This window comes from Arachis stenosperma, chromosome 10, assembly GCF_014773155.1.
Source record: "Arachis stenosperma cultivar V10309 chromosome 10, arast.V10309.gnm1.PFL2, whole genome shotgun sequence".
NCBI lineage: Eukaryota > Viridiplantae > Streptophyta > Magnoliopsida > Fabales > Fabaceae > Arachis > Arachis stenosperma.
In genome coordinates, this window is record NC_080386.1 from 88,339,663 (window position 1) to 88,365,419 (window position 25,757).

The 25,757-nt window shown below is 40.3% G+C and overlaps 1 non-coding gene across 1 annotated transcript; it reads right to left on the reverse strand.

Moving 5' to 3' along the window:
• Positions 1-22,799: 22,799 nt before the first annotated feature.
• On the reverse strand, positions 22,800-22,907 carry LOC130958365 (small nucleolar RNA R71). Its single transcript, XR_009077491.1, has one exon. It is a non-coding gene; the product is annotated as a small nucleolar RNA R71 (small nucleolar RNA).
• Between the last annotated feature and the right edge of the window lie 2,850 nt (positions 22,908-25,757).

A 25,757-nucleotide genomic window follows, 5' to 3' on the forward strand; every position in this document is an offset into this window, starting at 1 on the left:
TTCAAAGGATAAAGTGAGATGCCAAAATTATTCAGAGGCAAAAAGCTAAAAGCCCCGCTCATCTAATTAATACTGATCTTCATAGATGTTTTTGGAGTTCATTGCATATTCTCTTCTTTTTATCTTATTTGATTTTCAGTTGCTTGAGGACAAGCAACAATTTAAGTTTGGTGTTGTGATGAGCGGATAATTTGTACGCTTTTTGGCATTGTTTTTAGTATGTTTTTAGTAGGATTTAGTTAGTTTTTAGTATATTTTTATTAGTTTTTAATTAAAATTCACTTTTCTGGACTTTACTATGAGTTTTTGTGTTTTTCTGTGATTTCAGGTATTTTCTGGCTGAAATTGAGGGACCTGAGCAAAAATCTGATCCAGAGACTGAAAAGGACTACAGATGCTGTTGGATTCTGACCTCCCTTCACTCGAAGTGGATTTTCTGGAGCTACAGAAGCCCAATTGGCGCGCTCTCAACGGCGTTGGAAAGTAGACATCTTGGGCTTTCCAGCGATATATGATAGTCTATACTTTGCCCAAGATTTGATAGCCCAAACCGGCGTTCAAAGTCACCTTCAGATTTCCCAGCGTTAAACGCCGGAACTGGCACCAAAATGGGAGTTAAACGCCCAAACTAGCATAAAAGCTGGCATTTAACTCCAAGAAGAGTCTCTACACGAAAATGCTTCAATGCTCAGCCCAAGCACACACCAAGTGGGCCCAGAAGTGGATTTTTATGTCATTTACTCATCTCTGTACACCCTAGGCTACTAGTTCTCTATATATAGGACCTTTTACTATTGTATTTTAATTTTCTGATCTTTGGAATCTTTTGATCTTTAGATCTTTTGATCACTTTGGGAGGCTGGCCATTCGGCCATGCCTAGACCTTGTTCTTATGTATTTTCAACGGTGGAGTTTCTACACACCATAGATTAAGGTGTGGAGCTCTGCTGTACCTCGAGTATTAATGCAATTACTATTGTTCTTCTATTCAATTCCGCTTGTTCTTATTCTAAGATATTCATTCGCACTCAAGAACTTGATGAATGTGATGATTATGTGACGCTCATCATCATTCTCACTTATGAACAAAGTGACTGACAACCACTTTTGTTCTACAAGCAAACGAGGCTCTAATGTTTATCTCTTGGATTCCTGATACACGATGCATGGTTGATCGCCTGACAACCGAGTGCTCACCTGACAAACGAGCCAGCCATTCCGTGGGATCAGAGTCTTCGTGGTATAGGCAAGAACTGATGGCGACATTCAAGAGAATCCGGAAGGTCTAACCTTGTCTGTGGTATTCTGAGTAGGATTCAATGATTGAATGACTGTGACGTGCTTCAAACTCCTGAGGGCGGGGCGTTAGTGACAGACGCAAAAGAATCACTGGATTCTATTCCGGCCTGATCGAGAACCGACAGATGGATAGCCGTGCCGTGACAGGGTGCGTTGAACATTTCCACTGAGAGGATGGGAGGTAGCCACTGACAACGGTGAAACCCTTGCATAAGCTTGCCATGGAAAGGAGTAAGAAGGATTGGATGAAGACAGTAGGAAAGCAGAGAGACGGAAGGGACCAAGCATCTTCATATGCTTATCTGAAGCTCTCACCAATGATATACATAAGTATCTCTATCTTTATCTTTATGTTTCATTCATTACCCATACCCATTTGAGTCTACCTGACTAAGATTTACAAGGTGACCATAGCTTGCTTCATACCAACAATCTCCGTGGGATCGACCCTTACTCGCGTAAGGTTTATTACTTGGACGACCCAGTGCACTTGCTGGTTAGTTGTGCAAAGTTGTGTTTATGCCATGGTATTGAGCACCAAGTTTTTGGGGCCATTACTAGGGATTATTTGAGTTGTGAAAAGTAGTGATCACAATTTCGCACACCAATAACAAATCTTTCACTATCTGAGTGTAGGCGTCACGAGCCAAAGGAAAATGTGAAATACCTAAAAGGGCCTCTAAAGCAGTATTAGAGGTGTCCAGAGTGATACCTCTAAGAAAAACAGTCGGGGCATCCCTCTTTAGGAGATTTGCGTAAAATTCTTTGACCTGGTGTTCATTAACTTCCACCGGATCGAATTTTACGAACTCCCAATGATAAAAATTTAGTCTGTCCAAAACTTGGTCCACATATTTCTTAGAGAAGTTTAGCTTTCGCTCATAGTGAAAGGCTTTGTTTTCTATTTTCTCATATTGTTCTTGGGCTTCAGCATTAATGAATGTTTCTAGTTGGGTGCTTGGATGTACAGGGGGAGGACGAGCCAAAGGATTAGCTTTCTCCTTCCCTTTACGAGCCATCTTGAAAAGGATAAAAATAGAATACAACTCAGGGGAACAGATAAAAGTCACATAAAGAAGAAGGATATAATCAAATAGTTCAAGTAAGAGCCAATCAGGTAAACAAATACTAAATCAAGGGATAACATGTATAAAATATTTAAAGGTTCAAAAGAAATGTGTTTTCCCAAGATCAAGTAACCTAAGTGACAAATGAATGGATGAACAGTTAGTAAAGCATATATATGACTTAGGTGTGCGATGCAAGTGAATTGAATTGAAAGAAATTGATTGTTGCAATTATGCCTTGGAAATTGAAAAGAGTTTGCAAAAATTGACACAAAAGGCAAAAATCAAAGTCACAGTGAAAGCATACACATATTCATGTTGCGAGGATAAGAAATGATCACATGTACATAGCTTCTTGTCAACTCTTAGCAAAGCCGTGCTTGATTAAAAAACAAGGTGCATTGCTCAAAAACATAAAGAAACAAGTTGTTATGTATATTGTCATTGATGTTAAAGATACATGAATACGCAATTGATCAATTCACAAAACAAACATTATATGTACTGTTGGAAAAAGGTACCAAACAGATTCCAAAACTTCAAGTTTAATTCTAGTTTGGCATTGGAACAAAAAGCAGTGAGCAGTCAGTACATCATGCAGTAAATCAGCAGGCTATGCACTTAAAAGTACCAAATAGCATGATCAAAACTTTAATTTTCAATCTAATTTGGTTTCAAGAACAAAATTAGCAAAGAAGTGCATAGTTGGCAACTAATCAGTAAAGGATGATATGCACAGCAGAATTGGTGTCAAACAAGTTAATATCACAGCAAAATAAAGCTCAGTTTGATGTTTCATCATGAACACAGAGTGCATAATTAATAAATTCCAGGCAGCATCCATAGTTAGCAGAAAATTGCACAAGTATGAAGTCATAATGAAAAAATGGAAGAAAATGCAAAATCGATGTTGATCAGACACAGAAGTTGGTTCAAAAATCCATTCAGGCATTACGACAAGTATAAAATATGCAATATTCACAGGTAACAATCAGAGTTCAACAATGGCAGCATCCATAGCCATCAGACACAGCAACATCATTCAATCCGAGCAACATTCAACAATGAACAGCCAGTCACATATACTCAATCCAAAAACACAGGCCATCTAACCTATAGCCACCTAATTGCTAAAGCAGAAGTAAAAAAAAGCAAGTAAAAATGAAGCAGAGACAGAAAAATAAAGCAGGGAAGGAAGAAGAACAGGGTTGAAGGGGAACCTGGAATGTAAAAGAAAGGAAAGGAAGCAAATGGAAAGGGGGTGGTGAAAAGTCGCGGCGGCACAGAAACTCGCCACCGCTGGTGGTTACTCGCCAGAACAGAGAGGCGTGGCCGAGGGCTACTGGCGGGCGCGGCAGTAGAGACAGGGAAGAGAAAAAATAAGGAAATAGAGAAGAGAAAGAAGAAGAAAAAGGAAGAGAGAGTGTGTGTATCGGCGGCGGTTACGTGGTCGTCGCCGGCGGTGGTGGGTCGCAGGGTGGAGGTGCGAAGAGGGGTTAGGTGGTGGTGTAGTTTTAGGTAGAAGAAGACAACAGGGAGGGGGTTTTGGTAACTGAAGCGCGACCCTTCCCCTTTTCGAATTAACGTTCGAAAAGGGACCTGTGCAGACGCACAGGGTTGTGTGCGGACGCACACAGGGAAAAAAAGCAGGGTATGCGCGCGCACAGGGTCATGCAGACGCTGCGAGCAGAATATGTAACGCGACCTGTGTGGGCACACAGGTGGTGTGCGCTCGCATAGAAGAGGAAAGGGGGGTTGGGTTCACACACACAGCCTGTGCGTGCGCTGCGGCCAGAGGGTTGGTTCCTCGCTGTGCGTGTGCTCAGATCTATGTGCACGCACAAAGGTTTTTTTTAAGGTGGCACTTGTGCGGCCGCATGCATGGTGTGCGGACGCATAGGAGGGGAAAGGGTTGTTCCCACGCACAAGCTGTGCGCGTGCTGGGAACAAAGGTGGTGTTTAAGGGCGTGCGTGCGCACGTTGCTGTGCAGACGCATGGGAACCGGAAAACAGGGGATCTGTGTGGACGCACAAGGCTATGCGCACACACAGGTCTCTGTTCCTGCAAAAAAAATTTCACCTCCAAGACATCAAACTTGACATCCAAAACAGGTTTCCAAGTCCCAAAATATCACAAAACTCCCAAAAACACATTATTTAACAAAAATTACTTAACAAACATCGAAATAAATCTAACCAACCGAGCAATATAGCCAATTATTCAAGAAACAAAAGGTAAAAGAGAGGAAGTTAGAAGGATATTACCATGGTGGGGTGTCTCCCACCTAGCACTTTGGTTTATAGTCTTAAGTTGGACTTGGTGAGGAGATCCTTGTCAGGGTGGCTTCTGCTTCCCCTCTTCCTTAAATCTCCAACCAAGTTTGCTATTAGTTTGACCTCTGGGGTCCCAATTAGATTGCATCAAATTCATGAGAGATTCCAAGCTAGCAACCAGGATCCATAAGTGTTGACTCATAAAACCAATGTCCGGATCCCGTACTCTAGTCTTGTGTTCATCCTCTTCTTGATCTTCACTCTTGCACTTGGATGAACAATGTCTTAAATCACTATTAGAACACTTGTGCATTCCCTAGAGTCCACTAACTCAACTTTTGCACCATAATTGAGCTCTAAATGTTGGATTGGCTTCTTGGATGAACTTTCCATTTCTTGGCCAATCAACATTCTTCGCATCACCATCCACTACTCCAAGAAAGGTTCAAAGTTGACCATCCGTTTCAAGAACGGCATATTGATGTAGGGTTAGAAAGCTTGTTGGAGAATTCTTCACCCACTCAATTCTATCTCGCACAAATGCTTTCACCTCTTGGCAACTAAAATCTTTCTCAACCTCTCTTGAATCTTCTTCATCATCACTCAAGTAAAAAATCGGAGGTTGTGTGAAGTCCACATCAACATCTTCTTCCAAATCTAATAATGGAGACTCATGAAGGTTGGTGGACGAAATTGTGATCAACAATATTGGCTCTTTGGTATGTGCATTTATTAACTCAGCACTTTCTTTCCACAACTCCGTTCAACTAACCAGCAAGTGTACTGGGTCGTCCAAGTAATAAACCTTACGTGAGTAAAGGTCGATCCCACAGAGATTGTTGGTATGAAGCAAGCTATGGTCACCTTGTAAATCTCAGTTAGGCAGATTAAATTGATTCATGATAGGTTCGAAAATTAATAATAAACAGAAAATAAAATAGGATAGAAATACTTATGTAAATCAATAGTGGGAATTTCAGATAGGTGTATGGAGATGTTGTGCTCCTCTTGAATCTCTACTTTCTTATTACATTCATCCAATCCTTCTTACTCCTTTCCATGGCAAGTTGTATGTAGGGCATCACCGTCGTCAATGGCTACTTTTCATCCTCTCGGAAAAATGGTCCTATGCGCTGTCACTGCATGGCTAATCGTCTGGAGGCATCACCCTTACCGATGGCTACATCCCATCCTCTCAGTGAAAATGATCCAAATGCTCTGTCACAGCACGGCTAATCATCTGTCGGTTCTCAATCAGGTTGAAATAGAATCCCTTAATTCTTTTGCATCTGTCACTAACGCCCAGCCTTCAGGAGTTTGAAGCTCGTCACAGTCATTCAATACCGGAATCCTACTCGGAATACCACAGACAAGGTTAGACTTTCTGGATTCCCGAGATCCTACTCGGAATACCACAGACAAGGTTAGACTTTCCGGATCCCCATGAATGCCGCCATCTATCTAGCTTATACCACGAAGATTCTGTTGGGGAATCTAAGAGATATTCGGCCGGCCTAAAGTAGAACGGAAGTGGTTGTCAGTCACGTGCGTTCATAGGTGAGAATGATGATGAGTGTCACGGATCATCACATTCATCAAGTTGAAGTGCAACGTATATCTTGGAATAAGAATAAAAGAGAATTGAATAGAAAATAATAGTAATTGTATTGAAACTTGAGGTACAGTAGAGCTCCACACCCTTAATCTATGGTGTGCAGAAACTCCACCGTTGAAAATACATAAGTGAAAGGTTCAGGCATGGCCGAATGGCCAGCCCCCCTAAAACGTGATCAATAGCCTCTTAAGATGAAGAATAAAAAAAAGCTGAGACCAAAGATGAAACGTGGTCAAAAGACGTCTAATGCAATAGTTAAATGTCCTATATATACTAGACTAGCTACTAGGGTTTACATGAGTAAGTAATTGATGCATAAATCCACTTACGGGGCCCACTTGGTGTATGCTTGGGCTGAGCTTGATCTATCCACGAGCTGAGGCTTTTCTTGGAGTTGAATGCCGAGTTATAGCATGTTTCTGGCGTTCAACTCCGGGTTATGACGTGTTTCTGGCGTTTAACTCCAGACAGCAACATGTACTTGGCGTTGAGCGCCACTTTACGTCGTCAATTCCCAAATAAAATATGGACTATTATATATTTCTGGAAAGCTCTGGATGTCTACTTTCCAAAGCCGTTGAGAGCGCGCCATTTTGAGTTCTGTAGCTCCAGAAAATCCATTTTGAGTGCAGGGAGGTCAGATTCCAACAGCATCAGCAGTCCTTTTGTCAGCCTTTTTCAGAGTTTTGCTCAAGTTCCTCAATTTCAGCCAGAAATTACCTGAAATTACAGAAAAACACACAAACTCATAGTAAAGTCCAGAAATGTAAATTTAATATAAAAACTAATGAAAACATCCCTAAAAATAGCTTGAACTTACTAAAAACTACCTAAAAACGATGCCAAAAAGCGTATAAATTATCCGCTCATCACAACACCAAACTTAAATTGTTGCTTGTCCCCAAGCAACTGAAGATCAATCAGGATAAAAAGAAGAGAATATACTATAAATTCCAAAATATCAATGAATATTAATTATAATTAGATGAGCGGGACATGTAGCTTTTTGCTTCTGAACAGTTTTGGCATCTCACTTTTTCCTTTGAAGTTTAGAATGATTGGCTTCTCTAGGAACTTAGAAGTTCAGATAGTGTTATTGATTCTCCTAGTTAAGCATGTTGATTCTTGTATACAGCAACTTTTATGAGTCTTGGCCGTGGCCCTAAGCACTTTGTTTTCCAGTATTACCACCGGATACATAAATGCCACAGACACATGACTGGGTGAACCTTTTCAGATTGTGACTCAGCTTTGCTAGAGTCCCCAGTTAGAGGTGTCCAGAGCTCTTAAGCACACTCTTTTTGCTTTGGATCACGACTTTAACCACTCAGTCTCAAGCTTTTCACTTGGACCTTCATGACACAAGCACATGGTTAAGGACAGCTTGATTTAGCCGCTTAGGCTTGGATTTTAATTCCTTGGGCCCTCCTATCCATTGATGCTCAAAGCCTTGAATCCTTTTTACCCTTGCCTTTTGGTTTTAAGGGCTATTGGCTTTTTCTGCTTGCTTATTCTTTTTCTTTCTACTTTTTTTTTCGCCAGTTTTTTTTTCGCAAGCTTTAGCTTTTTCACTACTTTTTCTTGCTTCAAGAATCAATTTCATGATTTTTCAGATTCTCAATAACATTTCTCTTTGTTCATCATTCTTTCAAGGGCCAACAGTTTCAACATTCATAAACAACAAGATCAAAAATATGCACTGTTCAAGCATTCATTCAGAAAACAAAAAGTATTGTCACCACATCAATATGATTAAACTAAATTCAAGGATAAATTCGAAATTCATGTACTTCTTATTCTTTTGAATTAAATCATATTTCATTTAAGAGAGGTGAAGGATTAATGGATTTTATTCATAGCTTTAAGACATGGTTACTACATACTAATGATCATGAAGTAGAGACACAAAATATAGATAAACATAACATAGAAACCGAAAAACAGAAAGAAATAAGAACAAGGAATGAATCCACCTTAGTGGTGTCTTCTTCTTGAAGGACCAACAATGTCCTTAAGCTCTTCTATGTCCCTTCCTTTCCTTTGTTGCTCCTCCCTCATTGTTCTTTGATCTTCTCTTATTTCATGGAGAATGATGGAGTGCTCATGGTGTTCCGCCCTTAATTGTTCCACATTGTGGCTTAAATCTTCTAAGGAAGTGTTGAGTTGTTCCCAATAGTTGTTGGGAGGAATGTGCATCCCTTGAGGCATCTCAGGGATTTCTTGATGATGAGCTTCCTCGTGCATCTCTTGAGAACCATGGAGGGTCTCTCTTGCTTGCTCCATCCTCTTCTTGGTGATGGGCTTATCCTCTTCAATGGAGATGTCTCCTTCTATGATAACTCCAGCTAATGGGCTTATCCTCTTCAACGGCGCCAAAAACTTGATGTGTGGAAAACGATCCAACACAAAACTCACCAGCAAGTGTACCGGGTCGCATCAAGTAATAATAACTCACATGAGTGAGGTCGATCCCACAGGGATTGAAGGATTGAGCAATTTTAGTTTAGTGGTTGATTTAGTCAAGCGAATCAAGTATTGGTTGAGTGATTTTGTATCCAACAGTAAGTAAATAACAGAAAATGTAAAGGGGAAGGGAAAAATTGCAGAAATTAAAGAAAACTGAAAGTAAAAGAGCTGAATCTTAAAGAGCAAGAAATTAAATGACTGAAACTTAAAGTGCAAGAAATGTAAATTGCAGCAACTTAAAGTGCAAGAAATATAAATTGCAGTAATGAAAAGGGATTTGAGGATTGGGATTTCAGAATTCAGGCAAGGGAAATTAAATTGCAACAATTAATAAAGCAGAAGTTGAATTAGAAGTAACTAGAATTTAAACAGAAAATGGAATTGAATTGCAGCAGGGGTTCACAGAAGAACCAAAAAGGAAAATGTGATCTCAGGACTCCAGACACTAGATAGCAAAGTCTAGATCTCAATTGCCTTTCCAGATCCAAATTCTCAAAGCAATTAACAAGAAATTAAAGAAGAAGCAGTAAAGGGAATGTAATTGAACTCAATTATGCAGAAGAGGAATTCAAGAGATCTTGAATGGAGATTGAGACAGAAATTCCTCAATTCTTCACACCCAAGACTCAAACAAGAAAAGTAAAAATGCTCAAGCAAGAACGAGGAAGAAGAGAGATCAATTCTCCTCCCCAATTCTCTGAAATCTCAGTTCCTAGCTCTCCAATTTCAAAATCAAAAGAAGCTCTCAATTCTCAAGTGAATAGAAAGCTCAAAGTAAAGGCTAAAAATCTAAAGCAAAAGAAAAGTCCTAATTACATCAAACTAACTCCTATTTATACACTTTCTATTCTTGGATTTTGGAATTTGGATGGGCTTTTGATTTGGTGAAGAAATGAATTTAATTGGATTTTTAATCCAATTTCAGCCCATGAAGAAAGTAGCTCCCAGGAGGCTGCCCTGCCCTTGTGGAGGGCAGGGCAGGAATTTGTGCGTGCGGCTCTTGGTGCGTGCGAGTTGGGCGTTGATGCTTGCAGAATGCTGCCCTGCCCTTGTGAAGGGCAGGACAGAGTTTGTTGGTGCGCCAGCTTCTGCCCGTGCGTGCGTGTTGTTGCTGCCGAGACTCCCTTGGTGCGCCAATCTTGTGCGTTGGTCCGTGCATCACAAAATGCTGCCCTGCCCTTGTGGAGGGCAGGGCAATGTGCCAAGGTTGAAGCTCCGTGTTCGAGACTCGGGTGACGCGCACGCTACCTCTTTTCCTTGATTTTCTTGGCACCAAAGTAAGGCCTAGTTCCTTGCTTCCTCATGGTGCCGTGTTCGATCCTTGTGGCAAGCATTGGTGAGCTTCTCCCTTGAATTAATTCCTTTGATGAGCCCGATATTGCCCTTGAGGGGGGCAGGGCAGAATTTTTGCTCCCTTTAATTCTAAGCATCAAAGTGTGCTCCGCCCTTGTTATGGGCAGGGTAGAGATGCCTTTCAAGGTTTGGCTCATAATGTTGCTCTCCTGGAGGGCAGTGTGCCCTTGTGGAGGGCAATGTTTGTTTCCTCCCTTCCATGCGGCACACTTCTCCTTCCTTTGGGCCACACTTTCTTTAAGCCACGCTTTTCCTCTTTTCTTCCTTTCTTCATCTACAAGAAATCAAAACAACCACTCAAAGTATCTCTAAACTCATAAGGTTTATAATTCATTAAAAATCACTTAATTCTTGCTTAAACCTCATGATTTAGCATCAATTTAATGATGGTTGATTGATTTAAAGAAGCTATGCATTTTCATTCCAAATCACTTACTTAGGATGCAAGAAAGTGCATAAAGACTAGTAAAACAAGTGAAATTAGCTTGAAAAATGGGTATATGATGACCCGTCATCACAACACCAAACTTAATTATTGCTTGTCCCCAAGCAAGCATCAAAACCAAGAGAAAATGAAGTGAACAAAAAAAGGAACATATCCTTATTAGGCATATAGCAGAACTTGACTTATGGAGTTTTTATGCAGACAATGATAACTCAATTATTGTTGCTGTTACATAACATACATTTTTTCTCAAAGGCTTACTAAACTTGCTGTTATAAGGTTTATTCTTTCTTTGCTCCCTTGCTAACTTTTCTTTTCTCATGTTGCTTATCAAGCTTATTATTCTTTGAAAGCTTGGTGTCTAATGTTGTAGTAGTAGCCTTTGGCTTTATTTTTACTCAACATCTTCTACCACAGACACATGGCTCACTACTTCTTCCTAGGATCATTGATGCCCAGCATCTCTTTGGATAACTAAATGTTCTGTATCTAGGTTGCTCTTTATTGTGGACTTTCAATTGGTCATCCCAAATCAGTTGATCTAAGTGACCGGGTTTTGAAATACCCCTCAGAATTTACTTATCCAAGCATATCCTAGTACAAGAACACCACAGGCATGTGTCCTAGCGTCCAAGCTATTAGTGTCCAGCCTTTATTCTTTGTTTTTCTTACCACATTGGCTTTTTCTTCTTCCTTTTCTTTCTGTTTTATTTTTTTGTTCTCAAGGGCTTTTTCTTTACTAATAAGAACCTTTATAACAGCAAGCTAGCTCACACTTCAATGAAAATGACATTATGCAGCAATTATTTCATGAGTTATGTATTTAATCAAACACATACACCACCATTAACTTCCATTCTAACTTATGCAACATTGGATATTTACTTTCTAATTCAAACAATTCTCTTTTATTAAAGCCTATGGGAAACAAAACAAAATTCAAGCTAAGTGATGGATGACAAGCATCATGCAGATTATCATACTTGATCAAACAACTTCACTTGCAACTAGATAAACACTTTAGCAGGATATATAATGGTTCCTATGTTCAAAACAATTCACAGCAGCAAGGATTGAGTTCAGATACAACCTTTGAAGTTGCAGCCTTGTGATTCTTCCTTCTGTTGTGTTTTCTTTGAGTTAAGATGCACAATATCTTCAATTGTTGACTCATGTCCTGCATAATTCTCAAAGTTGCTTGCTTCTCAAGCCCTTAAGTGCATGGTTAGTATGCATAAATTGAGTGTGGCTCTTGGATTTATTTTGGTGTGGGAACACCAAACTTAATTGCTTGCCACTGCCTCTAATGCAACTTGTTAACCATTTGTGAAACCTTGTATCCTTGCTAAAGGTTATGGGATTAAAGCTAGAAAAACATTTAAATAGTTGAATAATTTGTCTGATCGCTTAGAGCTAGCATTGTGCAGGAAGTGAGAATGTTCTTTTGAATGAGATTTTGGTGGAACACCAAACTTGGAATCCTTCATTCTCCCTTAAGTTGTTTTGGTGTGCAACACCAAACTTAGCTCCTTGAAATGCATACCAATTATTTAACATCTTTATTGAAAAAGCTATGAAGAGAAAACTACCTCAGGTTGGGTTGCCTCCCAACAAGCGCTTCTTTATTGTCACTAGCTTGACATCTTCTATTTTTACTTCAAGAAGGGTTTAGATTCTGAACCTCTTTTTCCTTGTCCCATTGTCCTCCTAGGTATAGCTTTGCTCTGTGACCATTTGCTGTGAATCGACTCTTTGTTGCTTCGTCCAGCAATTCAATACTCCCATAAGGAAAGACCTTTGTTACGAAATACGGACCAGTCCACTTAGATTTAAGCTTGCCAGGGAATATTTTGAGTCGTGAGTTGTACAAGAGTACTTGTTGCCCAGGTTTGAATTCTTTCTTTAAGATCTTTCTGTCATGCCACCTCTTGGCTTTTTTTCCTTGTATATCTTGGTATTTTCATAGGCTTCTAGCCTAAATTCATCCAGCTCATTTAACTGCAACAACCTTTTCTCCCCTGCTGCTTCAGAGTCGAGGTTTAGGAGTTTGGTAGCCCAAAAGGCTTTGTGTTCAAGCTCTACAGGTAGGTGACAAGATTTGCCATATAATAGCTGAAATGGGGATTTCCCAATGGGAGTTTTGAAAGCTGTCCTGTATGCCCAGAGTGCATCTTCCAACTTCCTAGCCCAATCCTTTCTTGTGCTTCCTACTGTTTTCTCTAGGATTTTCTTCAATTCTCTGTTTGCTAATTCAGCCTGCCCATTAGTCTGAGGGTGATATGGTGTGGCTACTTTATGAATAACTCCATATTTATGAAGAAGTTTCTCCATTTGTTTGTTACAGAAATGACCACCACCATCACTAATAAGACCCTTGGGTACCCCATATCTAGTAAAAATGTGCTTCTTGAGGAATTGAAGGACAATTTGTGCATCACAAGTAGTTGTGGCTATGGCTTCCACCCACTTTGAGACATACTCCACTACTACCAAGATATATCTGAAGGAATAGGAAGGGGGAAAGGGTCCCATGAAATCAATACCCCATAGATCAAATAATTCTAATTCCAAAATGAAATTCTGCGGCATCTCATTCCTTCTTGTCAATCCTCCTGCTCTCTGGCATTCATTACATTGGTGGACAAACTCTCTGGCATCTTTGAAGATAGTTGGCCAATAGAACCCACTTTGCAATATCTTCGCAGCTGTTCTTTCTGGACCAAAATGTCCACCATAAGCTGAACCATGGCAATGCCATAATATGTTTCTTATTTCACTCTCAGGGACACATCTCCTAATTACTCTATCAGCACATCTCTTGAACAGAAAAGGTTCATCCCACAAGAACCTCCTTGCTTCATTGATTAGCTTCTTCACTTGTTGCTTAGAGAATTCTTGAGGTATCTTTCTCCCCACTTTGTAATTTTCTATGTCAGCAAACCATGGTGTTTGTTGAACCAGCAATAGGTGTTCATCTGGGAAGCTTTCATTCACAGGTTGTGAGGCTTTTTGAATTGTTTCTTGTGGCAGCCTTGACAAATGATCAGCAACTTGGTTTTCAGTGCCTTTCCTATCCCTTACCTCAATATCAAACTCCTGTAGGAGTAGTATCCACCTGATAAGTCTTGGTTTAGCATCCTGCTTTGACATCAAATACTTGAGGGCGGCATGATCAGTATAAACCACAATTTTAGATCCTATCAAGTATGATCTAAACTTATCAAATGCATAGACTACAGCTAACAATTCCTTCTCTGTTGTAGTGTAATTTTTTTAAGCCTCATTCAACACTTTACTTGCATAATATATGACATGATGCAAATTTCCCTTCTTTTGTCCAAGTATAGCACCAATTGCAATATCACTTGCATCACACATGAGTTCAAAGGGTAGTTTCCAATCCGGAGGTGTGATAATTGGTGCTGTTGTGAGTTTGTGTTTTAAAGTTTCAAAGGCATGCTGGCAATTTTCATCAAAAACAAAAGGTTTATCAATCATTAACAGATTACTCAAAGGTTTGGCTATTTTAGAAAAATTCTTGATAAACCTTCTATAAAATCCTGCATGCCCCAAGAAACTTCTAACAGATTTCACATTAGTTGGTGGAGGGAGCTTTTCTATAATTTCCACTTTTGCCTTGTCAACCTCTATCCCTTTTCTTGAAACTTTATGACCAAGAACAATCCCCTCAGGCACCATGAAATGGCACTTCTCCCAGTTCAAAACCAAATTAGTTTCTTGGCACCGTTTCAAAACAAGAGTTAGATGTTTCAGGCAAGTATTGAAATTATCACCAAAAACAGAAAAGTCATCCATGAAAACCTCTAAAAAATTTTCAACCATATCTGAAAAAATGGAGAGCATACACCTTTGAAAAGTGGCTGGGGCATTGCATAGTCCAAATGGCATTCTTCTATAAGCGAAAACTCCAACTGGGCATGTGAATGAAGTCTTTTCTTGGTCCTTTGGATCTACCACTATCTGATTATACCCAGAATAGCCATCCAGGAAGCAATAGTAGGCATGGCCAGCCAACCTTTCAAGCATCTGATCAATGAAAGGAAGTGGGAAATGATCTTTGCGTGTGGCATCATTCAGCCTCCTATAGTCAATACACATCCTCCATCCTGTCACAGTCCTTGTGGGAATGAGTTCACTTTTCTCATTAATAATGACTGTCATTCCACCCTTCTTTGGTACTACTTGGACTGGGCTTATCCATGAGCTATCGGAGATAGGATATATTATCCCTGCATTCCACAATTTCATTACTTCCTTCTGGACAACTTCCTTCATTGCAGGATTTAACCTTCTCTGAGGTTGAATTACTGCTTTGGAATTGTCCTCCAAGAGAATTTTATGCATACACACTGCAGGGCTAATGCCTTTCAGATCATCAATGGTCCATCCTAAAGCATCCTTGTGAGCTCTGAGAACATCAAGAAGCTCTCCTTCTTCTTTCTTTGTCAGGGATGAATTGATGATCACTGGGAAGCTCTCTTAAGTACCAAGAAATACATATTTGAGATGGGAAGGTAATGGCTTTAGTTCTTGTTTTTGCACTTCTTCTTTCTTGCTTGGTTCCACCTCTTTGTCAATGGAGATCTCAGCTGCGTGTTCCTCTACTGTTTCTTGATTTTCTTCTTCTTGTTCATGCTGATTAGTGTCTAACATTTCTTCCACTAGGCTCTCTATCATATCCACTCTCAAATGATCTTCCTGCTCAGAAGGGTGTTGCATTGACTTAAAAACATTTATGATCATTTGCTCATTGTGTACTCTGAAGATCATTTCTCCTTTTTCCACGTCTATAATGGCTCTTGCAGTTGCTAAAAATGGTCTCCCCAAGATGATTGAATTGTTTCCTTCCTCATCGGTGTCTAGGATTACAAAATCCGCAGGAAAGATAAACTCTCCAACCTTCACTAACAGATTTTCCATAATTCCATTGGGTGTCTTGATTGATCTGTCAGCCATGACTAGTGACATCCTGGTGGGTTTGAGTTCTTCTATAGCAAGCTTCTTCATCATGGACAAGGGCATTAAGTTGATACTAGCTCCAAGATCACAGAGAGCTTTGTCCAAGGCTAGTTTGCCTATGGTACAAGATACTACAAAACTCCCTGAATCTTTAAGCTTTGGTGGAATTCCTTTTTGGAGCACGGCGCTACATTCCTCACTGAGCATTACCATCTCCTTCTCGTTCCAGTCTCTTTTCTTATTGATAAGCTCCTTTAAGAATTTGGCATATAGAGGCATTTGCTCCAATGCCTCAGCCAAAGGTATGTTGATTTCCAGCTTCTTAAAAGTCTCAAGAAATTTGTGGAAATGTTGATCCTTTGCCTCTTTCTGGAATCTTTGTGGATAAGGTAGTGGAGGTGTAAGACTCTTTTCCACTTGCTGCTGTTTTGGATTTGGTTCTTCCATGATCTGCTTTCCTTTCTTTAGATTATGTGGTTGGTTGTTCTCCTCTGTGAGCTTTTCTGGGACATTCTTGCTTGTTATGTCCTTGTTGTTAGCTCCATCTTTTTCTGTTGGCTCTTTGTTATTCTCCATAAGTTTCTTGGTTGTTCCTTGGTTGCTATCCACCAATGTCTTTCCACTCCTTAATTGCACGACTTTGCATTCTTCCTTTGGATTAGGAATGGTGTCACTTGGTAGTGAGCTTGAAGGTCTCTCAATAGAAATCTGCTTGGAGATTTGTCCAATCTGCCTTTCTAAGTTCTTCAATGAAGCATCTTGGTTCTTTGTTGTCAATGCTTGGTTCTTCATCATTTTTTCCATGAGCAGCTCTAGATTAGTAATCCTCTGGGATTCTTGTGAGATGGGTTGGTTTTGGGGTGTTGTTGGATGATGGTAGGTGTTTTGGTTAGTTGGTTGGTTATTGGGTGGGTAATGGTTTGAGTTGGGGTAAGTGTTTTGTGGTTTTCTGTATGTGTTCTGGTTAGTGTTTGGCTGGTTGTTGTGGTTTGTGTTTTTCCAATTGTTTTGATTTGAGTTTCTTTGCCATGGTTGCTGAGTTTGATTATGGTTGTCTCCCCATCTGAGGTTGAGATGGTTCTTCCAAGATGGATTGTAGGTATCACCATAGACTTCATTTGTTCCGGGATTTTGGTTGTGCATGTATTGGACTTGCTCTTGCTGTTGCTCCTCTTGGGTTTCTTCATTTTGCACCCATGTGGTTGATGGTTGGCTTGTGGCACTCACTGATGCTACTTGCAGGCCATCAATTCTTTTGGCCATTTGCTCAAACTGTTGTTGAATTTGCTGCTGCATCATCTTGTTCTGAGCTAGAATTGAATCCACTCCTTCCAACTCCATTACTCCTCTTCTTTGTGATGGTTGGCGTTGCCTTTGATGAGCAAAGAAATATTGGTTATTGGCCACCATATCAATGAGATTTTGAGCTTCCTCTGTAGTTTTCATGAGTTGTAATGAGCCTCCAGCTGAATGATCAAGTGCTTCTTGAGCTTTCAGAGTAAGTCCTTCATAGAAGTTCTGCAACTTATCCCACTCAGTAAACATCTCTGGTGGACATTTCGTCAGCAGTGCCTTATATCTTTCCCATGCTTCATATAAATTTTCAGCCTCCATTTGAGTGAATGTCTGCACCTCAGTCTTCAATCTTATGATCCTTTGAGGGGGATAAAATTTGGCAAGAAATTTGCTCACCAAATCATCCCAAGTGTTGATGCTTTCCTTTGGAAATGTTTCTAGCCATTGTGTGGCTTTGTCCCTGAGAGAGAATGGAAAGAGTAGCAACTTGTAACTGTCAGGAGGCACACCATTAGTTTTGACAGTGTCACAAATCCTCAAGAAGGTAGATAAATGTTGATTCGGATCCTCCAATGGCCCTCCTCCAAAAGAGCAGTTATTTTGGACCAATGTGATGAGTTGTGGCTTTAGTTCAAAGTTGTTTGCATTGACATTAGGGGTAAGAATGCTACTCCCACAATGTCTAGCATTTGCAAATGTGTAGGAAGCCAGTACTCTTCTTTGTTGTTGGTTATTGTTGGCCCCTCCTTCTGGTTGATTGGGATTTGATGGATCTCCTTCCATTTCTTGGAATTCCTCCTCAGATTCTTCCTCTCCAATGACGTTCTTCCCTCTTTCAGCTCTTCTTATTCTTCGAAGAGTTCTTTGGTCAAGCTCAGAGAGAATAGGGGAAGCTCTTCCTGTACCTGACATACAAACACACAATAAGAAACACACAGATCCAGAAAACCAGTGAAACTTCAATCTATTGCTAGAGTGAAGTTTTAGTTAGTTTAAGCAAAAATTCAAACAATTAGTGTGTTAGTTAAAAATAAAGAAAAAGTGCTTGATCTAGATCTCCACTTTACTTAATCATTATCAATCTATTTCAATCCCCGGCAACGGCGCCAAAAACTTGATGTGTGGAAAACGATCCAACACAAAACTCATCGGCAAGTGTACCGGGTCGCATCAAGTAATAATAACTCACATGAGTGAGGTCGATCCCACAGGGATTGAAGGATTGAGAAATTTTAGTTTAGTGGTTGATTTAGTCAAGCGAATCAAGTATTGGTTGAGTGATTTTGTATCCAACAGTAAGTAAATAACAGAAAATGTAAAGGAGAAGGGAAGAATTGCAGAAATTAAAGAAAACTAAAAGTAAAAGAGCTGAATCTTAAAGAGCAAGAAATTAAATGACTGAAACTTAAAGTGCAAGAAATGTAAATTGCAGCAACTTAAAGTGCAAGAAATATAAATTGCAGTAATGAAAAGGGATTTGAGGATTGGGATTTCAGAATTCAGGCAAGGGAAATTAAATTGCAACAATTAATAAAGCAGAAGTTGAATTAGAAGTAACTAGAATTTAAACAGAAAATGGAATTGAATTGCAGCAGGGGTTCACAGAAGAACCAAAAAGGAAAATGTGATCTCAGGACTCCAGAGACTAGATAGCAAAGTCTAGATCTCAATTGCCTTCCCAGATCCAAATTCTCAAAGCAATTAACAAGAAATTAAAGAAGAAGCAGTAAAAGGAATGTAATTGAACTCAATTATGCAGAAGAGGAATTCAAGAGATCTTGAATGGAGATTGAGACAGAAATTCCTCAATTCTTTACACCCAAGACTCAAACAAGAAAAGTAAAAATGCTCAAGCAAGAACGAGGAAGAAGAGAGATCAATTCTCCTCCCCAATTCCCTGAAATCTCAGTTCCTAGCTCTCCAAATTCAAAATCAAAAGAAGCTCTCAATTCTCAAGTGAATAGAAAGCTCAAAGTAAAGGCTAAAAATCTAAAGCAAAAGAAAAGTCCCAATTACATCAAACTAACTCCTATTTATACACTTTCTATTCTTGGATTTTGGAATTTGGATGGGCTTTTGATTTGGTGAATAAATGAATTTAATTGGATTTTTAATCCAATTTCAGCCCATGAAGAAAGTAGCTCCCAGGAGGCTGCCCTGCCCTTGTGGAGGGTAGGGCAGGAATTTGTGCGTGCAGATCTTGGTGCGTGCGAGTTGGGCGTTGATGCTTGCAGGATGCTGCCCTGCCCTTGTGAAGGGCTGATGAGCGGATAATTTGTACCCTTTTTGGCATTGTTTTTAGTATGTTTTTAGTATCTTTTAGTTAGTTTTTATTATATTTTTATTAGTTTTTAGTTAAAATTCACTTTTCTGGACTTTACTATGAGTTTGTGTGTTTTTCTGTGATTTCAGGTATTTTCTGGCTGAAATTGAGGGATCTGAACAAAAATCTGATTCAGAGACTGAAAAGGACTGCAGATGCTATTGGATTCTGACCTCCCTGCACTCGAAGTGGATTTTCTGGAGCTACAGAAGCCCAATTGGCGCGCTATCAATGGTATTAGAAAGTAGACATCCTGGGCTTTCCAGCAATATATGATAGTTCATACTTTGCTCAAGATTTGATGGCCCAAACCGGCGTTCAAAGTCACCCTCAGGAATTCCAGCGTTAAACGCCGGAACTGGCACCAAAATGGGAGTTAAACGCCCAATCTGGCATAAAAGCTGGCGTTTAACTCCAAGGAGAGTCTCTACACGAAAATGCTTCATTGCTCAGCCCAAGCACACACCAAGTGGGCCCGGAAGTGGATTTCTATGACATTTACTCATCTTTGTACACCCTAGGCTACTAGTTTTTCTATAAGTAGGACCTTTTACTATGGTATTAGACATCTTGGTAGCTATCTTTGAGTTTCATGCTATCTTAGATCATTTGGGAGGCTGGCCATTCGGCCATGCCTAGACCTTGTTCTTATGTATTTTCAACGGTGGAGTTTCTACACACCATAGATTAAGGTGTGGAGCTCTGCTGTACCTCGAGTATTAATGCAATTACTATTGTTCTTCTATTCAATTCCGCTTGTTCTTTGTCCAAGATATCACTTGTTCTTCAACTTGATGAATGTGATGATCCGTGACACTCATCATCATTCTCACTTATGAACAAAGTGACTGACAACCACTCTGTTCTACAAGCAACAAGGCTCTAGTGTTTATCTCTTGGATTCCTGATACACGATGCATGGTTGATCGCCTGACAACCGAGTCCTCGCCTGACAAACGAGCCAGCCATTCCGTGAGATCAGAGTCTTCGTGGTATAGGCGAGAACTGATGGCGGCATTCAAGAGAATCCGGAAGGTCTAACCTTGTCTGTGGTATTCTGAGTAGGATTCAATGATTGAATGACTGTGACGTGCTTCAAACTCCTAGCAGGCGGGGCGTTAGTGACAGACGCAAAAGAATCACTGGATTCTATTCCGGCCTGACCGAGAACCGACAGCTGATTAGCCATATGCTGTGACAGAGCATAGGAACATTTTCACTGAGAGGATGGGAGGTAGCCACTGACAACGGTGAAACCCTTGCATAAGCTTGCCATGGAAAGGAGTAAGAAGGATTGGATGAAGACAGTAGGAAAGCAGAGAGACGGAAGGGAAAGCATCTTCATACGCTTATCTGAAGCTCTCACCAATGAATTACATAAGTATCTCTATCTTTATCTTTATGTTTTATTCATCATCTATACCCATTTGAGTCTGCCTGACTAAGATTTACAAGGTGACCATAGCTTGCTTCATACCAACAATCTCTGTGGGATCGACCCTTACTCGCGTAAGGTTTATTACTTGGACGACCCAGTGCACTTGCTGGTTAGTTGTGCGAAGTTGTAGTGATCACAATTTCGTGCACCAAGTTTTTGGCGCCGTTGCCGGGGATTGTTCGAGTTTTGAGCAAGCTTTTGGTCCGGTGACATCAGTGCCAAAATCCGGCAATAGCACCAAGTTTTTGGCGCCGTTGCCGGGGATTGTTTTGAGTATGGACAACTGACGGTTCATCTTGTTGCTTAGATTAGGTATTTTTTTTCTTCAGAGTTCTTGAGAATAAATTCTAGTGTTTCATAATGATCTGTTGAAGTCTGGCTGGCTGAGAAGCCATGTCTAATCTTATTGGACCGAGGTTTCAACCTATCATCACAAGAGCTTGTTGATTTCTATCAATCTTGCTATTGGAGCAATGATCTGCTAAGGCTTGGCTGGCCATTGGCCATGTCTAGTGTTTTGGACCGAAGCTTTCTCTGAAAGCTTGGCTGGCTGTGAAGCCATGTCTAATTCCTGGACCGGAGTCTTAGACTAACATTGCAATGATTCCTGGAATCCAAATTGAGAATTCTGAAACCTTCATTTTCTATTTTCATATAATTTTCGAAAAAGCACAAAAAAATTACAAAACCATAAAAACCAAAAAAAGATTTTATGTTTCTTGTTTGAGTCTAGTGTCTAATCTTAAGTTTGGTGTCTTGCATGCCTTGTTTATTTGATCTTGGTTCTATTTTCAAGTCAATAGTACAGGTAACTGAAGATTCAGAACATGCAGCAGAGGAATTACACAGAAAAAGCTGGGCGTTCAAAACGCCCAGTGAAGAAGGACAGACTGGCGTTTAAACGCCAGCCAGGGTACCTGGTTGGGCGTTTAACGCCCAAAAAGGTAGCATTTTGGGCGTTAAACGCCAGAATGGATACCATTCTGGGCGTTTAACGCCAGGATGGAAAAAGGGGGAAGATTTTGTTTTCAAATCAAATTTTTTTTTTCAAGTTTTCAAAGTTTTTCAAAATCAAATCTTTTTCAAATCAAATCTTTTCAATCAAATGTTTTCAAAATCAATTTCTTTCCTTTTTCAAAGATACTTACTAACAATTAATGATTTGATTGAACATCTCAAGTTTATTGCCTTTTCTGTTGAGAAAGGTTTAATGTTTGAATCATATCTTTTCTTGTTAGGCAAGTCATTAAATTTTTTTTAAAATCATATCTTTTAAAAATTGTTTTCAAATCAAATCTTTTTAAAATTGTTTTCAAATCATATCTTTTCAATCATATCTTTTTAATCACATCTTTTTCAAAATAGTTTTCAATCAAATTTCTTTTTAATTTCTAATTTCAAATTCTTTTTCAAAAATCACTTGATTTCTTTCCCACTTCTAGTTTTCGAAAATTATCAATTAAATTTTTCAAAATGTTTTTAAAATCTTTTTAATTAATTTTCGAAAATTTTCTTCCCCTCTTCTCACATCCTTCTATTTATGGAGTATCACTCCTTCTCAATGCACAATTCGAACTCTATCTGATCAAGTTCGAATTCTTCTACCTCTTTCTTCTAATTTTCTTCTCCTCTGACACCTTAAGGAATCTCTATACTGTGACATAGAGGATTCCACATTTTCTTGTTCTCTTCTCTTTCATATGAGCAGGAGCAAAGACAAAGGCATTCTTGTTGAAGCTGACCCTGAACCTGAAAGGACCTTGAAGCGAAAGCTAAGAGAAGCTAAGGCACAACTCTCTGTAGAGGACCTAACCGAATTCTTCAAAGGAGAAGAAGATATGGCAGCCAAAAACAACAACAATGCCAACAATGCAAGGAAGGTGTTGGGTGACTTTACTGCACCTACTCCCGACTTCTATGGGAGAAGCATCTCTATCCCTGCCATTGGAGCAAACAACTTTGAGCTTAAGCCTCAATTAGTTTCTCTAATGCAACAGAATTGCAAGTTCCATGGACTTCCATTGGAAGATCCTCATCAGTTCTTAGCTGAATTCTTGCAAATCTGTGACACTGTCAAGACTAATGGGGTAGACCCTGAGGTCTACAGACTTATGCTATTCCCTTTTGCTGTAAGAGACAGAGCTAGGACATGGTTGGACTCTCAACCTAAAGAAAGCCTGAACTCATGGGAAAAGCTAGTCAATGCCTTCTTGGCAAAGTTCTTTCCACCTCAAAAATTGAGTAAGCTTAGAGTGGAAGTCCAAACCTTCAGACAGAAGGATGGAGAATCCCTCTATGAAGCTTGGGAAAGATACAAACAATTAATCAGAAAGTGTCCTTCTGACATGCTTTCTGAATGGAGCATCATAGGTATTTTCTATGATGGTCTCTCTGAACTATCCAAGATGTCCTTGGATAGCTCTGCTGGAGGATCTCTTCATCTGAAGAAGACGCCTACAGAAGCTCAAGAGCTAATTGAAATGGTTGCAAATAACCAATTCATGTACACTTCTGAAAGGAATCCTGTGAACAATGGGATAAATCAGAAGAAAGGAGTTCTTGAGATTGATGCTCTGAATGCCATACTGGCTCAGAATAAGATATTGACTCAACAAGTCAATTTGATTTCTCAAAGTCTGTCTGGAATGCAAAATGCACCAAGCAGTACTAAAGATGCTTCATCTAAAGAAGAAGCTTATGATCCTGAGAACCCTTCAATGGAAGAGGTGAATTACCTAGGAGAACCCTATGGAAACACTTATAATTCTTCATGGAGAAATCACCCAAATTTCTCATGGAAGAATCAAGAGAGACCTCAACAAGGTTTCAACAATAATGGTGGAAGAAACAGGTTTAGCAATGGCAAGCCTTTTCCATCATCTTCTCAGCAACAGACAGAGAATTCTAAGCAGAACCCCTCTGACTTAGCAACCATGGTCTCTGATCTAATCAAAACCACTCAAAGTTTCATGACTGAAACAAGGTCCTCCATTAGGAATTTGGAGGCACAAGTGGGACAGCTGAGCAAGAAAGTTACTGAACTCCCTCCTAGTACTCTCCCAAGTAATACAGAAGAAAATCCAAAAGGAGAGTGCAAGGTCATCAACATGGCCGAATTTGGAGAGGAAGGAGAGGAAGTGAACGCCACTGAGGAAGGCCTCAATGGGCGTGCACTAGCCTCCACAGAGTTCCCCAATGAGGAACCATGGGAATCTGAGGCTCAAAATGAGACCATAGAGATCCCATTGGACTTACTTCTGCCTTTCATGAGCTCTGATGAGTATTCTTCCTCTGAAGAGGATGAGTATGTCACTGAAGAGCAAGTTGCTAAATACCATGGAGCAATCATGAAGCTAAATGACAAGTTATTTGGAAATGAGACTTGGGAGGATGAACCCCCTTTGCTCACCAAAGAACTGGATGACTTGTCTAGGCAAAGATTACCTCAAAAGAGACAAGATCCTGGGAAGTTTTCCATACCTTGTACCATAGGCACCATGACCTTCAAGAAGGCCCTGTGTGACTTAGGATCAAGTGTAAACCTCATGCCTCTCTCTGTAATGGAGAAGCTAGGGATCCTTGAGGTGCAAGCTGCAAGAATCTCACTAGAGATGGCAGACAACTCAAGAAAACAAGTTCATGGACTTGTAGAGGATGTTCTGGTGAAGATTGAGGACCATTACATCCCTACTGATTTCATAGTCCTAGAGACTGGGAAGTGCATGGATGAATCTATCATCCTTGGCAGACCCTTCCTAGCCACAGCAAAGGCTGTGATTGATGTTGATGGAGGTGAACTGATCATTCAAGTGAATGAAGAATCCTTTGTGTTTAAGGCTCAAGGATATCCCTCTGTCACCATGGAGAGGAAGCATGAAGAGCTTCTCTCAAATCAGAGTCAAACAGAGCCCCCACAGTCAAACTCTAAGTTTGGTGTTGGGAGGCCACAACCAAACTCTAAGTTTGGTGTTGAACCCCCACATTCAAACTCTAAGTTTGGTGTTGGGAGGTTCCAACATTGCTCTGAGTATCTGTGAGGCTCCATGAGAGCCCTCTGTCAAGCTACTGACATTAAAGAAGCGCTTGTTGGGAGGCAACCCAATGTTATGTTTTATCTATTTTCTTTTGTTATTTTTTATTTTGTAGGTTGATGATCATAAGAAGACACAAAATCAATTGAAAAAACAAAAACAGAATGAAAAACAGGAAGAAAAATAGCACACCCTGGAGGAAGAACCCACTGGCGTTTAAACGCCAGTGAGGCTAGCAGTTGGGCGTTTAACGCCCAGTCTGGCACCATTCTGGTGTTTAACGCCAGAAAGGGGCACCAGACTGGCGTTAAACGCCAGAAAAGGGCAAGAACCTGGCGTTAAACGCCAGGAATGGGCATCAGCCCGGCGTTTAACGCCAGAAATGGCTCAAAACGTGATTTTGAATGCCATTTGGTGCAGGGATGACTTTTCCTTGACACCACAGGATCTGTGGACCCCACAGGATCCCCACCAACCCCACCACTCTCTCTCTCTTCTTCACCCCTTCATTTTCACACAACCTAAACACCACTTCTCCCCCTCCTTGGCTGAACACAAAGCCACTCCCTTCTTCCTCATTTCTTCTTCTTCTACTCTCTTCTTTCTTCTTTTGCTCGAGGACGAGCAAACCTTTTAAGTTTGGTGTGGTAAAAGCATTGCTTTTTGTTTTTCCATAACCATTTATGGCATCCAAGGCCGGAGAAACCTCTAGAAAGAGGAAAGGGAAGGCAAAAGCTTCCACCTCCGAGTCATGGGAGATGGATAGATTCATCTCAAGGGTGCATCAAGACCACTTCTATGAAGTTGTGGCCTTGAAGAAGGTGATCCCCGAGGTCCTTTTTTCACTCAAAAAGGGTGAATATCCGGAGATCCGACATGAGATCCGAAGAAGAGGTTGGGAAGTCCTTACCAACCCCATTCAACAAGTCGGAATTTTGATGGTTCAAGAGTTCTATGCCAACGCATGGATCACCAAGAACCATGATCAAAGTGTGAACCCGGATCCAAAGAATTATCTTACTATGGTTCGGGGGAAATACTTGGATTTTAGTCCGGAAAGTGTAAGGTTGGCGTTCAATTTGCCCATGATGCAAGGGGATGAACATCCTTACACTAGATGGGTCAACTTTGATCAAAGGTTGGACCAAGTCCTCACAGTTATATGTGAAG